Here is an 18,690-nt window from a genome sequence, read left to right as displayed (position 1 = left end):
TTGCTATTGTGTTTTTTTTTTCTTAACAACATTAACATTTATTGAAATATAGTGAGCTGATTTTCTTTAGACGATTGTGGTAATGATACTTCCTTACCGATAGCATTAGCGGAAGTTGGAGTTTTAACTCTTATTTCTGACTCTACTTCTCTTTCTCGTATAGGTTTTGGTTTTGATTAAGGTCTAAATTCTCAGAACTTGCCTTATTCTTCTTTATATACATTTTAGAGGGTATTTTTCATGTTACACACCAGAGGGTGGTATATTCCATAGCTTAGATTTTTCATATAAGAATCCTTCAATCCAAGTCCAAGTACTGTCACCCTAATATTTTTTTTATGTAATTATTACTTGTTCCCTTTACAAGTTAAAGAAAAATGTCTTTCAATTTTATCATTTGTGTATCTTTGTTAATGTAATGTGGTGTCAAGTGATAACAGTAATTTTGCATCTTGTGCCATGCCCCATTATTAATTATGTAAGACAACTCAATTATCAATTCATGTAATTATAGTTTTCTTCGGAAACTAAACATTGAGTTCCACTAAAAATATACTTGACCAATTCTGTAATTAGAATGTTATTTAAACTTATAAAAAAATTAATAAAAATTGTTTTGTTTTGATGAAATTAATTATATATTTTTGCATACTAATTAAAAAAATTAGTTTTGTTTTGTTTGCTTTCTTTTATCTTACCAAACTTGATCTTTTTTTTTCCTTTCTTTCTTCCATTCTTCACTTTTTCAGATCAAGTAAGAAAGTTTATTTGCATGACTAAAAACAGAAGTGAAATAAACTTTCAGCCTTAGCATGCATACAATGCTAATTGAAATAAAGTGTACAAGAGTTGGAATACATAGACAACTTCTTATAAACCAATCATGTTTATAGGAAATTATGCCGATAGGATCCACTCAGATTTTTTCCTAATCAAACTTTGCAACAACGTATATGTTGCAGTACATGATCAGATTTCTTCCTTTCATTGCTGATACTACTGTCTCCCTGCCTCTTTTGATGAATTCACTGAAACAGATATATCAATTTCTAAGAGAAGAACTAGAGGAGACTACACTTTATTCATTTCTAACTCTTACCTCAATCTTCAGTCTCCACTGTTTCTCCTGGCAATGTATCTTTTTTACATTGGCTCTCGGGATCACATTCCAGCCTCTCACCAGAGGAAAGTTTTGGCAGGTCTTGTAGAGGATCAGAAGAAGAACTAGTGATTTTCTTCTCAGCATTTTCATTTCCCGAGTCAATTTGTATTATTTGTCCTAAAAGCACAATCTGGTTCGGCTTCGCATGATCCACTTTCTCCAACGGTTGTGTAGAAATTGATATTGAGGGCGAATCCTTCTCACTGGTGCTCTCCTTTTGCAATGCTGGGTTATCTAATGGAATGTTTTCGAGGTGACTAAAATGATCATGCCTGGCTCCCTGCATGCTTGCAGTACTAGTTTCTGGTACATTTGGTGTTTGAAAGTTGTTTGGAAAAGTTAGGTATTGAGGCAAGAAAGGGGAAAAAGAGATTGGAAGTGACATAGCCGGGAATATTTCAATTTGCCAGTGATTCAGCCTTTTTGTATTTGTCATTAAATCAGGAAGATCCCATGTAACCTAAAAAGTATGGGATTATTCAAAGCTCAAACAAAGTTGTAAATACAATTAGTTATATTTGCTTCTAAATCTGAGTTCAAAAGGAGTATGTGATAAACATGTCTATACCTGCAGACGTCTCCAAAGAGAGTCGGGCCATGCTGGATCAGCATCCTCAACAGAAGCAATTGTTCCCATTAACCAATTTATCATTAACGGATCTTTAGTTTCAATGGCCATCTGGAACCTCATTCCAGAACACCACTTAATCTGAAATGCTGTTCTAATTAAAGAGCTTTTCACAAAAAACTCGGAGTACCAACCCAAGGATAGTAAACGACATCAAACGGCTGCATATTGACACCAAGTTTTACTGCTTCAATAACATCTTCAGCCTTCACTTTCCCAATTCCCATTTCATTTCCTTTACTAGTTTTTTGAGGTTTATCGTCTTTCTCTCTTGAAGACGAGGTAAGTTCTCCGTAGGATGGTACTAGACGAGTTCCAATTTCATTACCAGGTTTGCTCTTTGATGAAGGATTAAATCCAAAGTCGTTTCCTCTTTTAGACCTTCTAATTCCAATATGAAGTTCTCCGTTTTCAGCTCTCAAAAACACAAGTGAATCCCCTGAAACAGGTTGCTTGTTGGTTACAAAAGCACTCCACCCAGCTGTTAACCGATGCTGCTTCCGCATGCTGTTATAAGAATGTCTGAATTTCCACATTTCGCCATGCACATCCGTGGGATATATGTGCTGAGAAGGAAGCGTAAATGAATAGTCTAATGGAGGAAAAAGTGTTTCTGCACAATTCTTAGGACAAATGAATCCACCTCCATTGTTTGCATCAGATTTTGTCAAGGTTTTCGTATAAGATTGATAGTTATTCTTAGTTACAGACATATCATTGATGCCAGCAACATCGCCATCATCAAAACTAACCTCACTAATCTGCAGAGGAACAAGTCTGAGTTTTGCATACAATTCATCTGTGTCAGGATCAGCCCTATAATGGATTGCTGCAACTCTACATGGAATTTGGGATGGAATTCGGGAGTCAGCACTAAAATTGACAGGTTCACATGCATGCTCAACATGACCTTGAGGGAAGTAGAAGATGCTAGAGTTAACTTTTGGAATTTGCACCATTGTTCCAGCAAAAGCATGCCACAGCTGAGGATCCACATCTTTGTTCCCATCTGTTTTCTTCTTCTTCTTTGACTCTCTATTGCAAGCTTTTTCTTTTCCTTTCCTAGATCCTGCCATTTTAAAATCGATTGCTGCATGAAAAGGAAAGTTGTGATATCAATTAGAGAGAAATTACGGAAATAGTGATTGTAATGAAATACCACACAGTATACTTTTTTTGTTGAATCAATAGTCATAGCACTGGAAATTTGTAAAACCACATAGAAAGAACAAAAAGTGTAAGAAACACAAGAGAATGGATTATTTTTGTTGAATCAATACTCCCTATAACATAATCACTTCCATATCAGTAACTCAAAGATGCAGCCTATTCTACCCCTTCCAGAGTTCATTAACATATCAAAGAATAAAGAAAAGAGAATTGAAACTTAAGAGCATGAAGCAATAAAAATGAAATAGAAAATAAAACAAGAGTAGAAGAAAGAGTAAAAAGAAAGATGAAGAATATAAAGAAAGGAAAAAGAAAAGTACCTTCCCTTGTTGCCAGGTTCTGCAATGAGTAAGAGAGAGATGTAATGGTGAGTTAAGCAACTGAATGGAAGGTTTGTAAGAAATATAGGCTACAGAAATCAAGAGTGAATTGGGTTTAGAATAACAAAGTTTAGAAGTTGATGTAAAATGGTTTCTGAGATAGTAAGAATCTCTGTACTTTGAAAGAGTTACACTTAAAACTAACTGCTTTGAAACGGTTATAACAACAAAATAACGGAAGTTACTTTTAAGACAAATTATAAATCAATTTTTTTTGTATAGCATTTAATCATTGTTTGAATATATTGATAACAGGTCATTTGAATAAAATTAGGAAACACAAGCTTCAGAGCAAACAGTTATAAACCGACCAAAATCAAAGAAGAAGAAGAAGAAGAAATTGAAATTAACAAAAAGCATTCATAAGAAATTAGTAGAAATTAGAGTATGAAAATAATAAAATAAAAAAGCCATAATCTGATGGGAGAGGATGAAGTTAGAGAAAGGAGAGAATGAGACGAAATAGAATCCATAAACATTGGCGTTTTCGTCATGTTTCTTCGATTTCACCTTTTTCTTCCTTTCTATTTGATTGAGGGCACATATCTCTTTTTATGTCAAGGAAATTCCTTATTTCAAGTTTAAGCATTATTTTAATTTGTGAACATCATACGCATTATTATTATGTCAAGGAAATTCCTTTTCATTTTATTGATATTTCACTTGAATCATATCCAAGCATAGATCCTACAATATTTTTCAAGTATCGTCAGAAGGGAGTATGTTTCTGACTTTAAAAACTCCCTCCACTTTTGTATACTTAGGATAAAAATATGACAATTTTTTAGAATTTAATTAATTTAAATTCTTTCAATAAATTTATGGGCTTAGTTTGAGCAAGAAGCCCAGTTGAACATCTTTTCAATTCAGACATTACTTGCAGATTATATAAACACTTGAGTTTTTTCTTTGAGATAAACGATGTGGGGCTTTGCTTTCAGCTACTCCTTTGCTTACTTTCACAGTTCACTTACATATATTCTGCTCTGGTTTTTTTTACATTATGTAAATGGTTTTCTGTGAAATATAAATTCATCCAAATATTAGTTATAATAAGGATGATCCTAAACTTCTACTTTTCACATATGCTTGACTTACCTAAAGAAAACATTTGATTTTGAAATGTCCCATATGCTTACTTTATTAAATGCTGATGCAAAATGATTTAGTAGTTCAAATTCAAACAAAGCATCTTCAATAGCTTGATACAATTTGTTGTCATCACCTTGAATCCATCAACAGAATGAACATTAATAGAAAACGTAGAATCTAAAACCATGTACTGCTTCACTCTCTCTTGAATTTCATGAACTTATGTCTTGTATGGAGATATGATATTGTTCTACAACTCCAACACTTAACTTTTCATCATCTTTATAAATATCATATTGTTCTACAATATAACTATAGTTCTTCTTCACAAACTCCTCCATGGTCATATCATAGGATAATGATACTTACACTGATTCTTGTATGAAAAATATGAATCTTTCACATGACTATAATTTTATTTTTTTTGCCGTTTGGATGATTTTTCTCATTTTACATTGTGATTTTCAAGAGTCATCAAAATTCCTAGATTTTTCCCTTATTAATATTTGAATTAATAATCAATGTTTTCCCTTCTTTAATAAAATCTGTTTGATCTAGTGAATTATGTCCTTGAAAATTTTCAATCTCCACTGTTTCTGCTCCAAAGTATTGTTTGTCCTGACCAATTTGTATTGTTTGTCCAAACAACACAATCTGCTTCGGCTTCGCATGATCCAGTTCCTCTGACCGCTGTGTAGAAATTGATATCGAGCACGAATCATTCTCACGGGTTCTCTCCTTTTGCAATGTCAGGTCATTAGAGACAGTCATCACTGTATCATCTATGAAAATACCATGTTGTGATAAAGACAAGACAAAAATGACTTTACATGAAAAAGAAAGGAAAGAAAAAAAAAGGACTCTAACCTGTCGTATGTGACTAAAATCATCCAAAAGCCTTGGAAGAAAACATGTGAACGCTCCTTCCCTTATTGCCAGCTTCTGCAATCCGTTTGGTAGAGAAATGAAGTGAATTGGCTTTATCTATAACAAAGTTTACAACTTACAAGTACTTCTAAATTTCCTTACTGTCATTCACTCTAATTAAACTTTTGGTTCGAATGTATAAACACTTAAAATATACTAAACCGATGACATTTTCTTCACTAGAACATTGATTTTGGTATCGCTTCCGTCTTCTCCTGTCTCCCCAACATGAACCACATACTACTCGATACATATCCTCTTGTACTTCCTCTCTCATTTTTTTCATCCTACTCCAATCTCAGATATCTATTCATTAATTAACATTGGTGATTCTCGATATTAGACCAAATCCAAGTCCCATACTACTTACTCTAAAGAATGATTATATCTCACTGGTTATATACATGTTTGGAAATCTATGAGTGTGACTTTGCAGACCAAATAAGATCATTTAAACCCATCATTAACATTGGTGATTTTCTCGGGTCAAAACATTTTGTCATTATGGGTGGTATCATAAGAGCTTAGTAAGTGCAATAAGAAACGAAGTCAAAGCTTCAGTAGCTAGCTCCATCAATTGTTTACTATTAACTTAAAGCCTTATATAATATAAGATTTTAGTAATTATTTACAACATAACCGATATCAATGAACAATATAAAATAGATACAAAGTTGACTTTTGATATGACTTGTTGAACTCGGAAAAACCATGATTGCAAAAAATTCAGACCTTAATTGTTCTTTGTTAAGAATGTGAGCACAATGCCATGATAATGTTTTGAAATCACTAATACATGTCTTCCTTAAATTAGGTTGATGAAAACCACCCTAAGATTTATCTGGCTGGCCGCGACAAAATGTGGCATTAAGTTATTATTTGTCATTATTCCACACTACACTCTGAAGGGTACTTGAAAACTTAATTAGCCATGTTTTATAATATGAGTGTTGCATGTATTCTCTAAACCATAAACTTTTAATAACATAACAAAACAAAAATCAACTTAAAATAAAAGCTTTATATAAGATGAATCAGAATTGAACTAGAATACATAGATAACTTCTTATCAACCCAAGATCATGTTTATAGCAAATTATGGCTATTGGATTGTCACATTACAAGATCATAATTCTTCCTTCCATTGCTAATACAACAATCACGCCGACTCTTTTGATGAACTCCCTGAAACAACACCAAAAATATTATTATCATATATCAATTTCTAAGAGATGAACCAGTTTTTGCAATATAACAAAGATACTAAATTTTATTCATTTCTAATAATACCTGAATGCTCAATCACCACTATTTCTTCATTACAAGTATCTTTTTTGCATTGGTTCTCGGGATTACACTCTAGCCTCTCACCATAGGAATGTTTTGGCAGGTCTGGTAGAGGATTAGACAAATAATTAGTGATTTTCATCTCAGCATTTTCAATTGGTATCCTTTGGCCAAAAAGCACCAACACTTTCGGCTTCGCATGATTCATTGTTTGGCCAAAAAGCATCAACTCTTTCGGCTTCGCATGATCCAGTTTCTCTAATGGTTGTTTAGAAATTGTTATCCAGTCTGAAACATTCTCACTGCTGCTATCCTTTTGCAATGTTGGTCTATTAGAGACAGTAGCGGATGTTGAAGCATCCTGATCAAATGATTGTCGGAAATGAGACATAAAGAGTTCTAATGGAATTTTCTCAAGGTGAAAGGATGATTTGGAGAAACTAAAATCATCATGCCTGGCTCCCTGCATGCCTACAGTACTATCAACATTTGGAGTTTCATTGTTTGGAAATGTTGGCATTGCTAATTGGCCATTTATGGGAAAACTTGGATGTTGATCCCATCTCAGTTTCTTACTTGATGGCAAGAAAGGGAGAAAAGGGAACGGAGGCATGTCCGATACTACTTCGACTTCCCACGGATTCAGCATCTTGGTATTTGTAACTAAATCAGGTCGGTCCCATGTAACCTAAAATTATCATTATATCAAAAGATTAATCAAGCAAAATATAAAAATACAATTAGTTATATTTGCTTATAAATTTGAGTTCAAAAGGAGTATGTAATAATCATGTATATACCTGCAGACGTCTCCAAAGAGAGTCAGGCCATGCTGGATCAGCAGCCTGAACAGAAGCAATTGTTCCCATAAACCAATGTTTCCTTGACGAGTCTTCCGTTTCAATGGCCATGTTGAACCTCATTCCACAACACCACCTAACCTGAAGGGCTTTTCTAATCAAAGAGGGTTTCACAAAAAACTCAGGAGTACCAACCCGAGGATAGTAAACCACATCAAACGGTTTCATATTGACACAAAGTTTTACTGCTTCAATAACATCTTCAGCCTTCACTTTACCAACTCCCATTACCTTATCACTTATTCTCAACTCTCCAAAAGAGGAAATAAGTCCACCGTAGGATGGTCCAAGTTTCCTCTTTGATGAAAAGTTAAATATACAGTCGTTTCGTTTTTTAGACCTTCGTATTCCAACATGAAGATCACTGTGTTCATCTCTCACAAACACAAGTGAATCCCCCGAAACAAGTAGCTTATCGGTCACAAAGTCACTCCACCCAGTTGTTAACAGATGCCGCTTCGGCATGCCCCTATAAGCATGTCTGAATATCCATGTTTCTCCATGCACATCCATGGGAAAAATGTCCTGAGTAGGAAGCATATCTGAATAGTCTAATGGAGGAAAAAGTGTTTCTGCACATTTCCTAGGACAAGAGAATCCACCACCATTGTTTGCATCAGATTGTGTCAAGGTTTTCGTATAAGACTGATACTTAGTTTCAGACATGTTATCAATGCCGCCACCAACAGCGTCATCATCAAAACTAACTTCACATATATGTAGCGGAACAAGTCTGAGTTTTGCATACACTTCATCTGTGTGAGGATCAGCCCTATAATGGATAGCTGCAACCCTACATGGAATTTGGGATGGAATTTTGAAGTCGGCAGGAAAATGGACAGGTTCATATGCATGCTCGGCATGACCTTGAGGGAAGTAGAAGATGTTAGAGTTAATTTCTGGAATTCGAACCATTCCTCCAGCAACAGCATGCCATAACTGAGGATCCACATCTCTGTTCCCATCGATCAACCTCTTCTTTGACTCATTATCCTTCTTTTTATTAGAAGGACGAGTTCGACTGCAACCGTTGGTTCTTGCCATTTTAAAATTGAATTCTGCATCAAAACATGAAAAAAAAGAATGTCACTGTATTGAATTTCTTGCTTAATAAATTTATTTTGTTTCCAATTATAACAAGACAAAAATAGTAACCAGCCATGATTGAGTTTTACAAATAAAAGTTATAAAGAAAGATGAAAAAATAGTGAAAATAAGAACCTATTGAAAAATGGAGAGTTGAAGAAATAGGATTCAGTGTATATGAAAAAAGTATTATGTGTGTAGAATAAACAGGAAACAAAAATTAAGCTCATAAACTTTATAAATAAAAACCTTTCCATGAATTTCTCCTGAAAATTAGTTGAAAAGAAAAACAGGGTTTAGTGTTTGCGTTAAAATAGAGACCCGGTGTATAAAACCATAACAGAAAACGTTGGTTTTGTTGTCCCTCAAACCCTACTTATAGGAATGTCTAACAAAACAACCTTAAATATTTTATGCAATTGACACATGTTTTTTAATCCAATTCATCAATACTTTTTTTTATTTTAACACAACTTCTATAAGAACTTTCTGAACTTAAATTTTGTCTCGCTTAGAGTTTATAATTTTTTAGTGTTTAACCATTAAATTTTTGTTTGCGTAAAATAACATATAATTTTTATGCAAAAATTAATTATTGTTCATATTATGTTGTTCATTACTCTAATTATACTAACCAAAGTCCCAACATAATTTAATCTTATAGAAATAATTCTTTTACGGGACAATCCTTAAAGTTCTACTTTCAAATCCTTGACAGAAAGTGACCAATATCTAACTTAATAATCATTTTTAAGTTTAAAACTATAGTTTAAATTAATAGAAATGTTGTTTTCGTTAATTCACATATAACACAAGAAAAACTATTATTTATTCTATATTTTATATTTCCACAAGTGTTTCTTTCATTTTCTTTTAAATCTATTGGAAACCCCCGTGAATTCACCATTTAACATCTTGTGAAGAATTAAATTTTTCAAGTGTGGGTATCCATTATTTTTGAATGCATTTGATGTAAAAATAATTTTCTCCGTATTCAAATCTATCATGGTTGAAATTTGTGAAATTATTATCCCATTTTTCTTTATTTTAAAAAACCACCTCCTGCATATTTTTGATCAGTTAAAAAAATTTGTACGAGAGAATGTGTAAATGTTCAAATTTTCATTTTAATAAATCTGAACCATTAATTAAATTTAATGTTACCATTTTTGTGTGCCACCAATTTCGTGCACCATTAATATTGATGATGTAAGTTAAAACTTTTTTTTCCGATAAGTAATGATAATTGTATTAGAAGTTAGTGTTTAACCCAAATACAAAAATAAACGACCTAAATTACACTAATTACAAAGTAAAAGTGGTTAAGGGATAAATAAACCACTCATTCCTATTAATATTCAAAGATCATAAGGATCTAGCTCTAACCATTCCCATGAGAGATTCTTAGAAGGACCTTTTAAACAATATTTAGTTCTTGGCGTTCTTGCCTTTCATCTTCGTATTGAAGCTAAGAATATAAGTCACCAGAGATTCTTCGTCTGTTATTGTAGATACCTTAAGCCACCTAGAGTGTCATGCGGAAACTGTTCAATGGAGAAAGAGGTCAAGATGAGATTTCTTAGGCCCCAAACACAACCTGATCATGCTGTCCCGATGCCACTCCATATTTCGCTAATTCGTCTATAGTTTGTAACCTGTTAAGAATTAATTGTCAGACAATTGTCTGAATATTGCTTGATAAATTAGAGGACCACTCTAGTTTTAACGCTTTGGTTTTATTCTTCTATATCGAACCATCTTCGGCATATTTATCAAGAAGTATGTTGATTTAACAGAAAAACCATGGAGATCATGCCACCACACAGATGCATTCGCTGAATCATGAATTGGACAAATATTTATCTGAATAGTAGTCAATTCTCTATATTATGTACCTGCAAAAACAACCAGGAGTCCACCAAAATCAATAATGTTCCAGATCCATTTGTCTTGAAACTATGGGCCATTTTCAATTATTTTACGTTTTGGTGCATGCAACGATTGAAATAAGACCGAGAATAAAAGCTTCAAAGGAACGTCATTGAAGATAGTGGAAATATACCCGAACACATCGCATGCTCGAACATACAATATAGTCGCCATCGAACTTTATTTATTCCCGAAGGAAAGAGAAAACATCGATAAAACCCGGGAAAAGAGAAACTGAGTAAGAAAGTTGGTTATGCAAGGGGAAGGTATTAACACCCCTAACATCTGTCGTACTCAACGGGAACCGTTTTGATTGTTCTTTGCTCGGATGGATGTTATATCTAAAGATTACTCGCGAAAGAATAGAGAAAAAGAAAAAAAATAAGATAAAGTGCTCGGTGAGGGTTAGGGCCCTCATGCATACGTATCATTATAGTGCAATAAGGAATTCAGAGTTCCATAGTTAATAGAACTAGTGGTTGGAGGTGAAAAGAAGTGTGATAACAAATATGGTTTGAACCAAAGGATAATATTGTTTGACTCTAAAAGGGATGAAATCTGAACCCAAGAGTAAAGATGGTATAGACTAAGACGTGGAGGAAATTAGGCATGCCCACTGCATGGTCATAACCAAAAAGAAGGAATTAGGTGTTTGACATTAAGGCAAACATCTCTTGGTTCACAAGCAGACACAAGATGAAGCTCAAAGAGATAATGTATTTGGCTCAAAGCAAGAGTATATCATATGAAGTGAATGAAGGTAGAATTACGAATGCATCATGAAGATGAATGAAATGATAGAGAAAGGTAACCAAAGTCACAGAAATGAAGGATTTGGTAAAAGTGACTGAGGATATGATTTGAAACCCAAAGGTAAACGTATATTGGAATCCCTAGGAGGGAAGTAAATTTGTATCATAGAGTAAATGTGGTATATACTAAGATGTGGAGGGACAAAGGTATACCCAATATATTGTCATAACCAAAAAGAAGGAAATAAGTGTTTGGTTCCATAGCAAACATATCTTGGCACAAAGGTGGACAAGTGTCCTAAAAGGGTATATATGAAATTCCAAATGAAATTTTATTTGGTTTCAAAGAAACAATATGTCACTTGGATGAATGTTTATGATTGAAGGTAGATAATGGATCATGATAGATCTGGGTGGTGCCCCAAGACAAAAGGAATAATTAGGATTGTATTCACCAATGGTTCGAAGCCTTGTGCCTGCGTATTCTCATCGTGCAATGAGAAAGTCAGAGCATCGTAGTTCGTGGAACCACGAAAACAAAGGGAAGAAATAAATAGGTGTTTTCCGACACAACTAGGACTAACAAGACAAACGCAAATTCAAGGGTGTAACTGCAATGATGATCAAAGTGACTTGTACCAAGAGAACATGGTGGCATGGGAAACCATAAAGGTAAATGAACTTTGAACGAAAGAGTAAACAGACAGACCAGTAAGTGAGGGGTCTAAGACATGATATCATTGTATTGGACTGATTGGAAACAAAATGAATTAAATGTGTGGTTTCACAACCAAATAACTCTTGATTCACAAGATGGATTCCGATTAAATTGTCCTAAAAGGATAAGTATGAAACCTAAAGGAGAATGATGATTGGTACAAGTGATCAGTGTATTTTGATGCATATTCTTCTATAATTGTATTTAGGAATTTATCTAATTTTTTTTTCTTATTTTCCTATTTTATTATGTTTTTAGATTATTTGTCATTAGGTTATTATTTGTCATTATTCCACACTACACTCTGAAGGGTACTTGAAAACTTAATTAGCCATGTTTTATAATATCAGTGTTGCATGTATTCTCTAAACCATAAACTTTTAATAACATAACAAAACAAAAATCAACTTAAAATAAAAGCTTTATATCAGATGAATCAGAATTGAACTAGAATACATAGATAACTTCTTATCAACCCAAGATCATGTTTATAGCAAATCATGGCTATTGGATTGTCACATTACAAGATCATAATTCTTCCTTCCATTGCTAATACAACAGTCACGCTGCCTCTTTTGATGAACTCCCTGAAACAACACCAAATATATTATTATCATATATCAATTTCTAAGAGATGAACCAGTTTTTGCAATATAAAAAAGATACTAAATTTTATTCATTTCTAATAATACCTGAATGCTCAATCTCCATTGTTTCTGTCATTATAATGTTAATTCCATACTAATCATCTATTTCAAATTTAAGTTTCGTTTATACTAATATTACTTGTTCACCCTATTGATCAGTCAATAAAAGAGAGATGCTAGAACTAACAACAGAGTAGAGCAAATCTTAAACTCTCCATTTGCTTTAATATTGTTGAAGTTGATTAGTCAACTCTTGTGTGTTTTATTTGCTTAATTCTTGGTGATGCGCACCAATTTTTTGAGTGACATGATATAAAATTTCAGCTTTAGAATACACATAATGCAAGATGAATCAGAATTGAAAACAAACGTGTAATTGTTGGAATACATAGTTAACTTCTTATAAACCAAACATGTTTATAGGAAATTATGGTTATAGGATCCACTCACATTTATTCAGATTTTTCTTCACAGCATTTTCATGCCCCGGGTCATTCCGTATGGTTTGGCCTAAAAGCACAATTTGAGTCGGCTTTGCATGATCCTGCTTCTCTGATGCTGAGCACGAAACATTCTCACTGTCATTCGCCTTTTGCAATACAGCGTTACTCGGGACTGTCATCGATGGTGTAGCATTGTGATCAAATGGTTGTTGGAAATTAGGATTCAGGAGACCCAATGGAGACTCATTGATGTGAAGGTCTGATAAAGAGAGACCAAAAGGATCATGCCTGGTTCCCTGCATACCAGCAGGACTAGTTTCTGGTAAATGAAAAATTGGCATTGAAAATTGGCCATCAATGGGGAAAGCTTGATGATCAAGCAATCTCGGTTTCTTCCTTAACGGTGGAATGTTCGATACTATTTCCACTTGCCACGGATTCACCCTTTTCGAATTTTTAAGTAAATCAGATACATCCCAAGTAACCTAAAAAGTATGATATCAAAAATTATTAAAAGCAGAAACAAAGTTGAAAATGCAATTAGTTATATTTGATTATAACCGAGTTCAAAAGGAGTATGTAATGATAAACAAGTCTATACCTGCAGAAGTCTCCAAAGAGAGTCAGGCCATGCTGGATCAGCAGCCTGAACAAAAGCAATTGTTCCGATAAAGCAATGTGTCCTTGACGAGTCTTCCATTTCAATGGCCATCTTGAACCTCATTCCACAACACCGCCTAATTTGGAGTGCTTTTCTAATCAAAGAGGGTTTCACAAAAAACTCGGGAGTACCAACCCGAGGATAGTAAACGACATCAAACGGCTGCATATTGACAGCAAGTCTTACTGCTTCAAGAACATCTTCAGCCTTCACTTTTCCCCTCCCCATAATCTTATCACTTATTCTCAATCCATTTTCTTGATCATTTTGTTGAAGTTTATTATCTATCTCTTCTGAAGACGAGGTAAGTCCGAAGTAGGATGATCCAATACGAATTCCATTTTCACTACCAAGTTTCCTCTTTGATGAAGGGTTAACTCCAATATCGTTTTGTCTTTTAGACCTTCGAATTCCAACATGAAGATCACCATTTTCAGCCCTCAAAAACACAAGAGAATCCCCCGAAACAAGTAGCTTATCTTTTACAAAATCACTCTACCCAGTTGTTAACATATGCACCTTTGGCGTGCCCCTACAAACATGTTTGAATTCCCATGTTTCACCATGAACATCCGTGACATAAATGTCCTGGGAAGTATGGTTACCTAGATAATCTAATGGAGGAAAAATTGTTTCTACACAGATCTTAGGAAAAAATAATCCACTAGAACCAGGCTCTGAACCATATTAGAAAAATTGGTAAAAGCTGTTATTTTTTATTCATCAGCCTTAGCTGGTTTATATAGTGAAGATACAATAATTACAATTTATTTTATCCTTAATTGAGAATAAAGAAAAATAAAGGTAGTATTAAAGACAATAATAAAATCGGAAATAATATATTTTCCAACACCCCCCCTCAAGTTGGTGCATAGATATCTATCATGCCCAACTTGTCTATTAAATACTCAAAAGTAGGCCTTGCCAAGCTTTTGGTCAGGATATCCGCAGTTTGTTGATTTGAAGTCACGAAGGGTAGACATATGATTCCCGCATCTAACTTCTCCTTTATGAAGTATCGATCAATCTCGATATGTTTGGTTCTGTCATGTTGAACTGGATTATGAGCTATGCTAATAGCAGCTTTACTGTCAGAGTACAATTTCAATGGAAGCTCAATTTTCATCTTAAGTTCTTCTAGGACTCTAAGGATCCATAATCCTTCACAAATACCTTGAGACATAGCTCTAAACTCGGCCTCTGCACTACTCCTTGCTACAACTCCTTGTTTCTTGCTCCTCCATGTCCCAAGATTACCCCAAACATAGGTACAATATCCAGATGTTGATCTTCTATCTGTGACTGAACCTGCCCAATCGGCATCGGTGAAGATAGACACATTTTTTTCACTAGTCTTCTTAAAAAATAATCCTTTTCCAGGATTTCCCTTCAAATATCTCAGTATCCTATATACTGCCTCAAGATGTTCCTCGAAAGGAGAATGCATAAACTGACTCACTACACTAACTGAGAAAGCAATATCAGGTCGGGTGTGTGACAAATAAATCAATTTCCCAACCAATCTCTGATATCTCCCAGTATCAACAGAAACATTACCTTCTCCCCAAAGTTTAGCATTAGGATCCATAGGGGTATCTGCAGGACGACATCCACTCATTCCTGTTTCTTTCAACAAGTCTATAATGTATTTCTGCTGTGAAACCACAATACCATTTTTTGATCGAGCAACCTCCATACCTAGAAAATATCTCATGAATCCCAGATCCTTGATTTCAAAGTCTACTGCCAATTTCTCTTTTACTCTTGCCATTTCCACTGTATCGTCTCCAGTAAGGACAATATCATCAACATAAACAATCAGGACAACAACTTTCCCATCGTGGGAGAATTTTGTGAACAAGGTGTGGTCAGCCTGTCCTTGGATGTACCCTTGTTTCTTCATGGACTGAGTGAATTTTTCAAACCAAGCTCTAGGGGACTGCTTTAATCCATACAAAGACTTATTTAGTTTGCACACATTTGATCCAAATTTGTTTTCAAAGCCAGGAGGAATGTCCATATATATTTCTTCTTCTAGATCGCCATTAAGAAAGGCATTCTTAACATCTAACTGGTGCAAAGGCCAATCCAGGTTAGCAGCAAGAGACAAAAGAATTCTGACAGTGTTCAATTTTGCAACAGGAGCAAATGTCTCTGAGTAATCTATACCATAGGTCTGAGTAAAGCCTTTAGCCACCAAGCGAGCCTTGTACCTTTCAATTGACCCATCTGAATTATACTTCACAGTAAACACCCATTTGCATCCAACTGTCTTCTTGCCATCTGGTAGTGGCGTGACACTCCAAGTTTTGTTCTTTTCTAGAGCTTTCATCTCCTCAAGTACAGCTTCCCTCCACTTTGGAATTTCTAGAGCAACCTGTACACTTTTTGGAATTTCTACACTAGACAATTTTGAAGTGAAGGCAGACATAGATGAAGACAAATTTGAATATGATATAAAATTGGACATGGGATGTTTAGTGCAAGATCTGACAGGTTTTCTAATGGCAACAGGATCATCTATATCAGGATACAAAATACGACTCTCAGAAACAGAGATAGACTTACCTTTTCTTTTGTTAGGAAATTGATCATTTCCCGGTTCAGATTCCTGGCAGTGTTGAGATGTGGACTTGTCCTTTCCTTTATGGTGCTTTTTCACAAAAACCTTTCCTTTCCAAGTCCCGTTTCCTAATTCAAATTTGTTTTGTTGAAGTGACTCATTATTTTGTGGCATTTCAATTAGATCATCATTATCATCGTTTTCAGGATTCTCATTATTTTCTACAAGAGAAAATGTAGGCTCGGATTCACAAGGTTCCTTACTCATGACAGGAGTAGGATCAGATAAAGAATCGCGGCCATTTTCTATTGGTGCAGGTGTAAAAAACTTAGAATTTTGTGATATTGGTAAAGATAAGTTATTTAAAAAACTCATGTCCTCAATTTGAAACGAGTCTTCGTTTATCTCCCCCCCTTGAAGATGAGTGTCATCAAAAAAAGGTTTATTTTCAAAGAATGTAACATCCATAGTGACAAATATTTTTTTATTTTTTGGATCAAAACATTTATATCCTTTTTGGGTTGGGGAGTATCCAACAAAGACACATTTTATAGCACGTGGCTCAAGTTTTCCAACATTTTTATGTTCATGAACAAAGACTGTGCAACCAAAGATTTTTAAAGTCAAATCAGTTAAAACACGAGTATTAGGAAAACATTCTTTGAAGACGTTAATAGGAGTTTGAAAATTGAGAATTTTGGAGGGCATTCTGTTAATTAAATACGCAGCTGTTAAAACAGTTTCGCCCCACAAATAATTTGGTACTTTATTTGAAAAAAGTAGAGCTCTAGCAACCTCTAGTAAATGTCTATTTTTCCTTTCGGCCACTCCATTTTGTTGAGGAGTATTAGGACATGAACTTTGATGAACAATCCCATTTTTTAGAAAAAAATCACCCAGGATAGTGTTAAAATATTCTTTGCCATTATCACTTCTAAAGATTTGGATATTTGTTTGAAATTGGTTCTGCACCATTAAAACAAAATTCTTTACAACCTGACAAACATCTGATTTTCCCTTTAACAAGTACACCCAACATACTCTTGTATGGTCGTCTATAAATGTGATAAACCATTTTTTGAGAGAGAGTGTACTTGTACGGTTAGGGCCCCAAACATCACTGTGTATAATAGAAAAAGGCTTTGATGGTTTATAAGGTTGTATTGAAAACTGGGAACGATGATGCTTTGCAAATTCACATGCTTCACATTTAAACGAAGAAAAGTTTTTATTGTGAAATATCTTAGGAAACAAGTGTTTTAAGTAACGAAAACTAGGATGACCTAATCTTAAATGCCATACCATAATGTTGTCATCTTTATTATTCAAAACGGAAAAAGACTCAAAGCAGGAACTTATTATTTTTGAAGGTAGTTGTGATGCAGATCCAATTTCAAGGTAGTAGAGTCCTCCACTCTCCTTAGCACTGCCAATCATCTTCCCCGAGTTCAAATCCTGAAAGACACAGTGAGATCGGAAAAAATTAGTTTGACAATTTATATCTTGGGCTAATTTACTCACGGATATTAAATTACAAGATAAATTTGGAACATGAAGGACATTTTTAAGAGTTAACATTTGAGACAACACAACTGACCCTTTACCTGCAATGGCTGAAAAAGAGCCATCTGCAATTTTTATTTTTTGATTACCTGCACATAGACTATATGAAGAGAACAAAGTAGATTCACCTGTCATGTGATCGGAGGCTCCTGAATCTACTATCCAAGTATGACTGGGACTGACACTAAGAAATGCAGAATTACCTTTTGTTGCTATAGAGCAAGAAGGGGTTGGAGACTCAAGGAGTTTGTACAGTCTGTCTAGTTGCTCCGTAGTGAATGGGAACTGAGACGAAAGAGATTGCTGCCCTTGATCAGAATTACTAGCCTAAAATGCACGACCACTTTTCTTCTTCCAGTTAGGAGGTTTGCCTTTGAGCTTCCAACAAGTTTCACGTGTATGTCATTCGCGCTTGCAGTGATCACACCAAGGAACTTTGTCTGACCTTCTTCCCTCATCAAGGTTCCTAGTAGCCAGAGCTGAGCCTTCAGATTCAGAATTTCGTTGTGTCTTACCCATCATAATTCCTTGTCGTGCCTCTTCCCTTCTTATTTCTGCAAAAATTTCACGAAGAGTTGGCAATGGTACTTTTCCTAAAACTTTACCTCTTACCTCATCAAGGTCTTTATTGAGCCCAGCGAGAAACATGAATACACAATCATTTTCTTGCCTCTTGAGAAACAAAACACTGTCTTCTGTACACCTTCACTTGTCATCATAACAGAGATCTAACTCTTGCCACAGTGTTAACAGTTCATTGTAATAAGCAGTTACACTCCTGTCACCTTGCTTCGCATGCCATAACTTTGATTTTAAACCAAA

General features: G+C 34.7%; 1 pseudogene; it reads right to left on the bottom strand.

Annotated features, from left to right (window-relative positions):
• Positions 1-854: 854 nt before the first annotated feature.
• Positions 855-8,522, bottom strand: LOC127130060 (uncharacterized; annotated as a pseudogene).
• Between the last annotated feature and the right edge of the window lie 10,168 nt (positions 8,523-18,690).

This window comes from Lathyrus oleraceus, chromosome 3, assembly GCF_024323335.1.
Source record: "Lathyrus oleraceus cultivar Zhongwan6 chromosome 3, CAAS_Psat_ZW6_1.0, whole genome shotgun sequence".
NCBI classification, from domain to species: Eukaryota; Viridiplantae; Streptophyta; class Magnoliopsida; order Fabales; family Fabaceae; genus Lathyrus; species Lathyrus oleraceus.
Note: the sequence above shows the minus strand (reverse complement) of the source record. Positions and strands in the feature narration are given on the sequence as shown.